The 12,332-nt window shown below is 41.5% G+C and overlaps 1 protein-coding gene across 7 annotated transcripts in view; it reads right to left on the bottom strand.

The window, feature by feature from the left end:
- Window positions 1-12,332, bottom strand: part of ENTREP2 (endosomal transmembrane epsin interactor 2) — a 371,116-nt gene that overhangs the window by 333,297 nt on the left and 25,487 nt on the right. Inside the window, exon 1 of one of the 7 annotated variants that reach the window (XM_060293733.1) lies at window positions 11,800-11,910. The exons of the other annotated variants lie outside the window; for them this stretch is intronic. The gene's annotated coding sequence lies outside the window, so the exon portion shown is untranslated. Of the gene's footprint in view, window positions 1-11,799; window positions 11,911-12,332 lie in introns of those variants that run through there. 7 annotated transcript variants of the gene reach the window in all.

Raw genomic sequence — 12,332 nt, 5'->3', positions numbered from 1 at the left:
CCTGTCAACCTGGTGGGAAACTCAATTTCCCCATGTCGTGTAAGAATCCCAGGGTGGATTACGCAGCCCAGAAAAATGTGGGGAAAGGTCCATGACAGTCATCACTGAGCCTCTCATATTCCAGATCCATATGGTCCATCCCAAAGGCACTGATGGTGGCAAGGATTCTGTCTCCAGACATCTACAGCCATCCACACTGTGGAATTTATACCCCAGTAAATAAGAAGAGTCTGGCATTTCTCCCTGAGAGAAAGGGAACTTCCCACTCTGGCTGACCAAGGCTCAATGCTCTCCGTGAGGGGCAGGAGAAGGGAAAGACCACCCCTGCCTCAGGAATAAGCCAGGAGCAGGCGTGGCCCAAGCAAAGAAAGCAGGTCCACATTTGGGTCTGTTTTAAATTGTGCTTTGCCAGGACCCCAGGAGGCCCCAGGACTCAGGCACTAGAGAAGACGCATCAGGCTGAACTGCACACCGCTGCCCATACTGGACCACATGTGACCCACAAAAAGGGCAACTTCTTAGAATCAGCCCAAGACCACACAGCACAGGTGGCCCTGGGCTGGTGTGGTCTTTTCCAATAAGGAACATGTGGGGATGTTTGAGCCAACCCAGCTCTGACTCCAATCTTCCTCTCACAATCCTAAATACTGAGAATCGACTCCTCGCTGGGGCCTTTGAGAGGATGGATAGGCCCATAACTAAAAAGGGTTCTGTGGCAACATTGGGTTAGACTTTATAAATGTGGCTCAAATTCCCGGGCAGCCCAATGGTTAGGACTCTGCGCGTCCACTGCAGGGAGCACGGGTTCGATCCCTGGTGTGGGAACTAAGATCTCACATGCTGCGGGGCTCGGCCAAAAAAAAAAAAAAAAAAAGTTATATAAATGTGGCTCACGCATCCCAAAACCCGTAAATAGAAGACTGAGCTGCCAGGATATTATGATGACTGTTCTGTACTTAACTCTTTTATTTACATGCCTTCTTGTTCTGAAAAATATTTCAGGGGTTTTATTTCACCGTGACAAAAGGGTTGCTTTAGCCACAGTACAGAAGGAAAGGATAAAGAAGTATACTACTTTTTTTTTTTTTTTTTTTTTGCGGTACGCGGGCCTCTCACTGTTGTGGCCTCTCCCGTTGAGGAGCACAGGCTCTGGACGCGCAGGCTCAGCGGCCGTGGCTCACGGGCCCAGCCGCTCCGCAGCATGTGGGATCTTCCCGGACCGGGGCACAAACCCACGTCCCCTGCATCGGCAGGCGGACTCTCAACCACTGCGCCACCAGGGAAGCCCTAACAGTCACTTTTTAAATTCATTTTATTAAGGTTTTTAAATTGTGGTAAAATATAGTACATAACATAAAATCTACCATCTTAACAATTCTTTTTAAAAAATTTATTTTATTGAAGTAGAGTTGATTTACAATGACGTGTTAATTTCTGCTGTACAGCAAAGTGACTCAGTTATACGTATATGTATTCTTTTTCATATTCTTTTCCATTATGGCTTACCACAAGATATTGAATACAGTTCCCTGTGCCATACAGTAGGACCTTGTTTATCTATCCTGTATATAAAGTTTGCATCTGCTTAACAACTCTTAAGTATTCAGGTCTGTGGCATTAAGTACATTCATATCGTTTGTAGCCATCACCACTATCCAGTCACAGAACTCTCTTCATCCTACAAAACTGAAACTCTGAACCCATCAGACACTAGCACCCCACGCCCCCTCCTCCCAGACCCTGCCACCCATTGTCCTACTCTGTGTCTCTATGGATTTGACTAGCCTAGGGCCCTCCACCATATAAATGAAGTCATACAGTATTTGTCTTTTTGTCTCTGGCTTATTTCACTTTACATAATGTCCTCAAAGGTCATCTACGTTGTAGCAGACTTCTGCATTTCCTTCCTTTTTTTTAAGGCTGAATACTATGCCATTGCACGTATAGACCACAGTTTGTTAGCCATTCATCCATCGACGGACACTTGGGCTGCTTCCACTTTTTGGCTACTGTGAATCATCCTACTTTGAACATGGATGGGCAAATATCTCTTCGAGTCCCTGTTTTCACTTCTTTTGGGTGTATACACACCCAGAGTAACTTCTTACTTTTAAAGATACCCTCTACACTGAGTCAGTCATATGTGGTTTACAATAGGAATCCGGCACAAGCTGAACAAATCACGACTGTGTCAACTAAAGCAGCACGTACACCAGGGGGCTCCCACCGTGCCTGTAAACCAGACGTTGACCCCTGCTCCCGGGACACACCTCCGGGGCTCACACCTCCTGGGACACACCTCCGGGGGCTCTCACACCTCCTGGGACACACCACCGGGGGCTCACACCGCAGCTGACACAGGTCATGACCTCAGTTCTAACATGCGACATAATTTGGTCTTAGGAACTTGGTGAGATAGTTTCCATTTTTCCCTTCAAAGTTACCTAGTGGGGAAAAAAATGCTGTCTTTGACTTTTTTTTTGCAGAATTTAAAATTTAGCTACCAATTTAAAATTTAGAAGCCAATGACACATTTCAGGCTTAGAAAAGACACCAAAAATTTCCCCCAAAGAACTTTGCTCAAACCTGCAATCTCTCTTTAAATTTCATAATGAAGGTGACCAACAAGGTTGGCTTGATTCTACTACCAAAATAGTCTCAAATTTTCTATCCTCTTTCTTTGTTCTTTTTTAAAATTAAATTATTATTCATATTTTCTGTAAATAAGTGTTTATTTTTTAAAACTTTTTTTTTTAAATTATTTATTTTATTTTTTATCTTTTTGGCTGTGTTGGGTCTTTGTTGCTGCGTGTGGGCTTTCTCTAGCTGTGGAAGCGGGGACTACTCTTCATTGCAGTGCATGGGCTTCTCATTATCGTGCCTTGTCTTTGTTGTGGAGCACGGGCTCTAGGTGTGCGGTCTTCAGTAGTTGTGGCATAAGGGCTCAGTAGTTTTGGCTCACGGGCTCTAGAGCGCAGGCTCCATAGTTGTGGTGCACGGGTTTAGCTGCTCTGCAGCATGTGGGACCTTCCCAGACCAGGGCTCAAACCCGTATCCCCTGCATTGGCAGGTGGATTCTTAACCACTGCGCCACCAGGGAAGTCCCAATAAGTGTTAACTTTAACTAGAGGTGTTTACAAAACACATTCTCTTAAATATAACTTTTAAATATTTTTATTTTATTATATATTTATTTTGTATAAATTTACTTTATTAAAACATTTCTACTCTGCATAATTTTATTCTACACACTTAAATGTGAAAAACTGATCCAGGGCCCTTTAAGGAACTCATTAATTTTATAAAATACAGTAATACTGCAGAAGAATGACTCAGAACATTCTCCAAGCCAGATAAATAGATACTAGAGTAAGGATATTTGCACATTCAGTATTAAATGGCACACAGAACAAAATAATCCATGGCTAGTTCAAATTCAAATTCATAGAGACAGAATGTAGAATGGTGGTTGCCAGGGGCTGGGGGGAGGGGAGGGTAAGGAGTTGTTGTTTAGCAGATATGGAGTTTCAGTTTTGCAAGATGAAAAGTGTTCTGGAGGTTGGCTGTACAACAATGTGAATGTGATTAACACTACTGGACTGTGCACTTAAAGGTTAAGATGGTAAATTTTATGTTATGTGTATTTTACCACAATTTTAAATTTTTTTAATTTTTTCAAATTAAAAAAAAAATCATAGTTTTTGCGTAACTAATGCTAGGCAGGACTGGCCACTGGTCAGCAGGAGAAGACTGCTCACAATTACTCATAACTCCACAGGCAAGAAGCAGAGATCCTGGTTAGAGTAAGGTGTTAACGTCCACTTCAGAGAAGAAGGGGTGCAGCTCTGAATTCAGTCCTGGATTTCCTTAAGTGTAACAGTGACATTTCCTTACACTTAACAGTCCTGATGCTGAGGTGCCTCACGCAATCAACGTCAAATAAATCTGCTACCTGCTAAGCAGATGTGTAGACTGAGAAAGAGCTGTGGCTGGCTGTGCATGCATAAACGTAACCAGGCATGAAAGGTACTGGTTCCTAGTGACACGTGTCTGCACTGGTGGTACCAGGTGGTTGAATGTGAGCTTAAATTTGAATACCTAACTGGCCCTTCGAATTTCTTCAAAAACAGTCCCTATGATATATAACTAAAGCTAAATATTATCCTGTGGACAGAAGGTTGCCTTTCACACATCTAAGATGTACAACTAAAATAAGCAACAGCTGCCCAATCTTGTGGGTAGATCATAAAATGTTCAAAGTTGGGACCAGTTGATGAAATTGACGGATGCACTGGGACACTTCTCTGTCCAAAGTTCCAGCTGACTTTCCGGAGCAGCTGTTTAATTTCCACAGACACATAATGCAATTATGGAAAAAGGCGAATTCAGAGATTAACCAAAGAGGGAATGCAGGCATCTCATAATTTTCAGTATGCCTTGAAATTATGCTGTCAATCCTAAAACTGTGCAAGAGGTCAAGAACAAGAGTATGGAATATAAAAAGTATCCTGATAAAGGCTGCCAACACAACCATCGTGGGCCAAAAGAGATAACAGAAAAAATTATACTATGAATGCTAGGAGAGTTTAAGAATCAAACTTTGTGACAGTGAAGAAGAAAACAGAATGAAGTGAGGGGATAAATGCAGCTACCATTGGTTAGCTATTTTATGGAAGCAACATTTATTACAGTGTTTCTTTTCTCCAAAAAGATGCTGCTTAACAGAGGGTGGTCTTTATAAGAGAAGGTATGTCATTGGTTTTACGCTATGGTCATTTACTATGTGGTGAGCCCAGTCACTTTTGCCATAATGAAGAACAGTTTGTTGCTGAAGGCCACACTGTCTCTCACTTTTTTATTATTAATGTGATGCAAACTCTTCTGATGAAGCGAGAATACAGACTTTTTTTTAAAATCAGTCAAATATGGACACTGTAAAGTCAACCTCTAGTACTACTAATAAACAACTGTTTAACTGAAAACTGTTACTCCTAAGCAGATCCTAAGCATTGTTTAACATGTTTAAGATTGGTGTCATTGACCACGCTTACCTGAGAAGAAAACACGTAATCAATTTAGGAAAACACTGAAAGTACACGTAATAACTCTACATCACTACTAGACATTTAAATTTCACAAAGACAAAAGAACTGGGAGTAGGAACCAAATTTGGAGTAAACATAACAGAGGCAAAGGAAGGTGAAGGACCAGATACAAGTGGCAGACTGGTGAAGAGGAGGTAGATCTCACCAAATACATGGCCAAGGGTGCTGTCACTTCATGAAAACTACAGAAGAAGGTGTGATGGAGCTATGAAACTATGATTAACCTATCTAGAAACACACATAATAATAAAACTAGAAGATAGAAAAGAGGAAATTTTTAATAATAAAAAGCAATGGAGCAAGAGATAAAGAGCATTCAAGAGAAAGTCATTTGGAAGACAGGTAAAGAGGGTCCAACATATATATAACTGGAGTTCTCAGCAAAAAGAAACACTAAAAATTATAATTCCTGGGTTCACTAAAAACTATAATTCCTGAAGTTAAAAAAAAAAAGATTTAAAACTAGGTATCAACTCAATTTTTTAAATGGGTAAAGTACTTGATTAGACATTTCTCCAATGAAGATATACAAATGGCCAACAACATGAAAAGAGAGTCAACATCATTAACCAACAGGGAAATGCAAATTGAAGCCACAATGAGGTATCACCTCAAACCCATTAGAATGACTACAATAAATAAATAAATAAATACGTAAATAACAAGTGTTGGCAAGGATGGGGAGACCTGGAATCCTGTGCACTGCACATGGGAATGTGACATGGTGCAGCCACTGTGGAAGTTGCATGGCTGTTCCTCAAAAAATTGAAAACAGAATTACCATATTACCCAGCAATTCCACTTGTGGGTATACACCCAAAAGAACTGAAAGGAGGGACTCAAAGAGATACCTGTACATCCATGTTCACAGCAGTATTATTCTCAACAGCCAAAAGGTGGAAACAACCCAAGTGTCCACTGATTGATGAACAGATAAACAAAATGTGATCTATGCATACAATGGAATATTATTCAGCCTTAAAGAGGAAGGAAATTCTGATACCTGCTGCAACGTGGATGAACCTTGAGAACATGATGCTAAGTGAAATAAGCCAGTAACAAAAATACAAATACTGTATGATTCCCTTTATATGAGGTCCCCAGGAGAGTTAAATTCATAGAGACACAAAGTAGAATGGTGGTTGCCAGAGGCTGAGGGGAGGAAGGAACAGGAAGTTGTATAGAACTTCAGGTTTGTAAAATGAAAAAGTCCTGGAGATTGGTTGCACAGCCATGTGAATATACTTAACAAGACTGAAATGTACACTTAGAAATGGTTAGGATGATACATTTTATATTATGTATATTTAACCACAATTTTTAAAAACTAAATTAAATTAAACTACATATCAAAAGAGCACATCATGTAGCTAAACACAGACACACACACACACACACACACATACATGCAGCAGACCAGCCACACTAAGACATATTCCAGCAAAATCATTAAGGAAGAAAGGATAATGGTACTACAGAAGCACAAAAAGTTACCTCCAACACTTTTATACTTTAGTTCTTTGGGGAAAAAAACTGTACCTTGATGCAAGTAAGAAAAGAGTTATATTTTTCATTGTAGGAGGTACATAAATGGGGATTTATTATATTACCCTCTATGCTCATCTGCATGCTTGAAATATTTGATCACACATTCACACCTATTGGCTCCCATAACTGAAAAGGTCAGAGATTAATGCTGTCTTCAGGACAAGCTTGAACCAGGAGCTCAGTGTCACCAGAGCCCCAATTCTTCTCTACCTTCTGCTTTGCAGCCTCATCCTGGGCCCCACAAAGAAATCCTCAAGCTTTCTTTTATGGTGACTAAGTATCTGTGGTGGTTCCCAGTCTCAAACCACCATTCCATAGCAAGCCAGAGCATTTCTTCTAGAAATTCCATTTAGGTCCTGGAATTCACTCTCTCACATTGACTGAAGTTGGGTTCCTGAAGCAATTGCTATGACAAGACAGTGGGTACAATGATGAGTTTAAACTTACTAGGACCCACTCATGGAGACAGAATTGGGGTCAACCCTAAGAATGGAAAAGGGAAACGGAGATGAACGAAGGAGAAACGGATTCCGTGAGGCACCTGCAGCATCTCTGACAGGGCCCGTTGTCCTTGTGGTAGCTTCTCAGCTTCACAGACACTAGCCCTCTGCTGACCCCTCTGGGACCCCCAGACATGATCAGACACACCTGTGTTTGCTGTGAGGCCATACGAGGCCCCTGCTTTGCTACACATATATAGTAGGATTCATATAAAAAGCACAAGGTCCTTTAGAGATAGGACAACTTTTATAATACTTACCTGAGGAAGACAAAACAAATTAGAAATAATTTTCCCTCACTTCCTCCTAATCCTGACCAAGAAAAAAAATGAAGGGAAAGCCAGCACATAATTAAAATAGAGTTGATAGTCAATGAACAAGTCCTACTCAAAGATGAGAGAGGCTGAAAACTTCCCCTGGGTACTCACTCCATGAATACTCATTCATCTACTGCAAAAGCAACTCATCAATAATTTAACTCACTTAAGAAAGGATCTTTCCCATTATTTTATCTGGATGCTATCTTATCGTGATGTTTGGAAGTCTGACAGTTACCAAAGCAGATAAAAATACTAATGCTCTAAATGCTAAGATGATCATTAATAATACATTTGGACTGAAGCTTTCTTGATGACTTTTGCTTCCTTGTGCTTGCCATAAATTAGCTTTTTTAAAAAAAGCTAAAATCTAAAGCATTTGCAGGACTCTAAAACCACCAGAATGTAAGTGAACTAAGTCAGAGAAAGACAAATATATGATATCACCTGTATGTGGAATCTAAAACATGATACAAATGAACTTATTTACAAAACAGAAATAGACACACATAGAAAAACAAACTTACGTTACCAAAGGGGAAAGAGGGGGAGGAAAATACTAGGAGTTTGGGATTAGCAGATACACACTACTATACATAAATAGATAACCAACAAGGACCTACTGTATAGCACAGGGAACTATAGTCAGTATCTTATAATAACCTATAATGGAAAAGAATTTGCAAAAGAACGGATTTATGCACATGTATAACTGAATTACTTCTGTACACCTGAAACTAACACAACATTGTAAATCAACTATACTTCAATAAAAATAATAATAGTAATAATAAAAACCCACTAGAATGTAAGCACACTCTATTTATTTTTTTATTGGTAATATTATTTTTATTTATTTATTTATTTTAGGCTGTGCTGCGCAGTTTGGGGACTCCCAGCATTGCTTGATCACCCCTCCTACATCTGGACAATGTCCCCAAGGTAGAAGCAAGATGCTGCTGTGCAGGATCTAGTTCCCCGACCAGGGATCAAACCTGGCCCCCCTGCACTGGGAGCACAGGGTCTTAACCACTGGACCTCCAGAGAAGTCCCAGCACACTCTAATTTAAAACAAAATTCATCACCAAAAGTTAACCCACCTAATAGTGATGTTCTTCGTGCTCATTTATCTTTCTCCAAGGCCCGACTGACAACAGACTCATTCATTCATTCAGGCGGCAAACATTTACTAAGTGTCTTACACATTCTGGAAGGGATCTGAAACACCACACTTCCTGAGCCCTTTTTCACAGATGAGGAAAATCAGGTCAAAGAGTGTAAGTGATCTGCCCACAGGCACGGAGCTAATAAACACGAGAAGTCACAGAAGCAATCACGTGTCCTCAACTCCGCCTGATGCCCTGGCCGTCCTGGCACGCCTCCTCCCTTGTGCCTCCAACTCGGTCCTCCTCCCGACAGACAACACTACTATAGGAGGCGTTACTATAGGAGGCGTTTGTCTCCAGTTTGGGGACTCCCAGCATTGCTTGATCACCCCTCCTACATCTGGACAATGTCCCCAAGGTAGAAGCAAGACCTCATCCAGCCCCCTTGCAGTTGGGCCTCAGGCTTGTGACTCAGCTTTGCCATCGGTGGGCACAGCGGGGAGGCAGCAGTGGCTGGTGGAGCTGCTGGCACTCGATCCCCAGCAAGCACGGTGTCTGTGCTGAGTGGTGGTCACAGAGCTGTCTTCACTTGTCACAGCCCAGCGCAGTGCTCCTGGCACTGGTCCTGGCTACATGGAGTTTTGCGAAATTGGCTACAAAAACGGACTCTGTTTTTTGCAACTAAGAACCCTGACTGCTATTCCACCTATGTACTCAATTATCCAAATGCTCAGCAGATATGCCTCAGAGCTATATTCAAAGTAAAGGGAGCCTCTGCTCAGAACTTCACTATGCATCCCCAGTTCTCAGCTACATACCCAAGTCACAAACTTTAAAAAATATAAATGCTTCTTTTCTATAAAAAAGACAATGATGGAAAGAGAGAATGGGCTTGTGCCAAAATGTTCCTGTAGGCATATTTGGGGAACCTGTACTTCTTTTCTTTATCGAACAACCTTTATTCATCCTTTTATAAACAAAATGTCCCATTCATAATTGCAAAAACATTTTCCTTCAGTGCAAAAAGAGTTTTTTTGTTCACATTTTCAATAAACTTATATAGATCAAAAACAGACAGAGGGGGACTTCCCTAGTGGTCCCGTGGTTAAGATTTCACCTTCCAGTGCAGGGGGTGTGGGTCCAATACCTGGTCGGGGAGCTAAGATCCCACATGTCTCATGGTCATAAAAACAAAAAATAAACCAGAAGCAATACTGTAACAAATTCAATACAGAGGGCTTCCCTGGTGGCGCAGTGGTTGAGAGTCCGCCTGCCGATGAAGGGGACACGGGTTCGTGCCCCGGTCTGGGAAGATCCCACATGCCGCGGAGCAGCTGGGTCCGTGAGCCATGGCCACTGAGGCTGTGCGTCCGGAGCCTGTGCTCTGCAACGGGAGAGTCCATAGCAGTGAGAGGCCCGCATACGGCAAAAAAAAAAAAAAAAAAAAAAAAAAAATCAATACAGACTTTAAAAATGGTCCACATAAAAAAAAATCTTAAAAAACAAAACAAAACAGTACATGTACTTTTAGCAATATGTACTGAATTGTCAAATGCCTCCTTACTTTAAAGAAAAAACATTCAGAAGATGGCACAGTGAAAACCAATACCAAATATCTTTCCCCCCAAATTTAACAACACAGCAAAGCTGGGCCCAAGCCACCATCCGAGCTGCAGAGCAAGTCCCCACAGCTCCGGCGCTGCCCTCCTTGGAAGCAGGAAGCAAGCGAGAAGCAAGTTAATAAAATCCTGAACAACCTCACTAACAGCCACCAACTTCAGAGAGTAGCAGAAGGGAAACAGCTGATGCAACCTCCAGAGAATAAGGAGAATTTCCCCCAACACTTCTGTGTCATCCCAGAAATAGAAAAAAAATACTGCGACTCCCGCAGAGAGGAAAGCAAGACACTCTTTCCAAGGGTTACAGCAGGGAAATGTTTAAAAATGACACTGCAAAAGGAATCGTCTTCTCAACTGGACAGGATGGAGGGGGGAAGGCAAAGATGTCTAAGGGCCTTCATTTCCTCGTCTGTCTAAGATAGGGCCTAAAACTGGTAAACCCAGAAAGAGTCTTCAACTTGGTATTTAAAGTTAAAATGTAACAACAACAACAACACAAAAACTAAAAATAAGAATATAAGAAACAAAACTCAGGAAATAGAAAATGTGATAATTTTTTCATTTTCATAGCAAGCAAACAACAGATATAATTTAAGAATTGCTAAACCATGAAGGAGAAGGTTATATCTAATAAATACACAGATTTAGACCAGTAACCACTGTAAAAACTAAAAGGAGACTAATGCACCAGGAGAAACACCACAAATATACACTCAGGTAACAAAAAAGGAGGAAAAATGCAATTAAAAAATGAACGATATGGCAGCCAGGGTGATAGAATTAGGACCCAATGTACCTGTTTTATCCCCAAATGCAAGTGACACAGAATTAGGGTAACTGGCAAATGATAGGTTGCATCTGGTAAGCACAAGAGAAAAGAGAAAGAGAAAGAAAATGAGAAAGAAAAAAAAAGAAAGAAAGAACCAAGGGGGAAGGAGCACCATCACATTTTAACACATAGTGAATCGAAGTCCATCCATTAATTCACTGAACAAATGCACATCAACTGTGTACAGGTTCTCACAGGCCAGGCTTTACAGGCAGAGTAGTGTACAGAACCTTCGTCTTTATGGGGTTTCAATTTTAGTGAGACAGACAAACAAACAGAAATTAACAAAAATTAATTTCAGGTAATATTAAGTGCTCTGAAGGAAAATAAAAATCGGGATAAGAGAGTGGAAAGAGGATGGTCAGGGCAGGCCTCTAGGAGGAGGTGATGACAGAGCAGACCCCAGCGAAGGGTTTGGGGCTTTCCCACTTACTTGCTAGGTTTATGAACCATGCAGCCTGTTCTTGGGGCAATTTGCAAAATCTGCCTCAATCTAAAATGCATGGACCCCTCCACCTAGAAATCTGTTGGCTAGGAAATTCCCTATGAAGGTGCTTACCCAAGTCAGCATATACTTTCAAAGTAAGTTTTAACAGGAATGGAAATCACCTAAGTGTGAGATCAATAGGCGTTTATTAAATAAATGATGTTCTAGTTATTCAATAGAGCACCACGAAGATTTAACAAGAAGTACGCTGAAAACCACAGAGCCACATCGTTTAGTGACAGTAGAAGGCTGAGAACAGGGCACAGGGTATCTCCCCTTCTGACTCACCCAGGGACCAAAAGACGTCCTCTTCCTTGGAACACCTCTGGGGAAGGGAAGGAGACTTCAACCTCTCATTCTGTACCTTTCTGAGTCCCTTGAATTTTCTAACAAGATGCTGTACGCTTCCCGTTTGTCCTGTAAACACCCACAGCAGTTATCTGGGCTGTGGATACAACACATGTGACAGCTGGGTCTGTGTGACAGCTTCTCCCCAGGGAAAGAACTGAGGTTGCCATAGAGGCGTGTTTCCTCTTCTGGGAGTCTTTATATTCTCAAAAACTAATGATAGTTTTTAAGTAGAAAAGATTTAAGGAGAAAAGCACTCTAACAACAAAAGACGAAATGGTGCTAAAATACTCCCATTCTCTTGATTATATGAAAGCCTGCAAAATCCTACCGCAGAGCCCAGGCAGTGAACACTGCTCTACGTAAAGGCAGCCCTTCCCCACTGTTCAGAGGACCCCTACCCCAGTGATCCGGCCCCCCACGTTCAGATCCCCCACCCAGCCCCGTTGGCACGTGCCAACCAGTTCAGACCT

The sequence above is a fragment of the Globicephala melas genome, chromosome 2 (genome assembly GCF_963455315.2).
Source record: "Globicephala melas chromosome 2, mGloMel1.2, whole genome shotgun sequence".
Taxonomy (NCBI): Eukaryota; Metazoa; Chordata; class Mammalia; order Artiodactyla; family Delphinidae; genus Globicephala; species Globicephala melas.
This window is presented reverse-complemented; position numbering and strand designations above follow the sequence as displayed.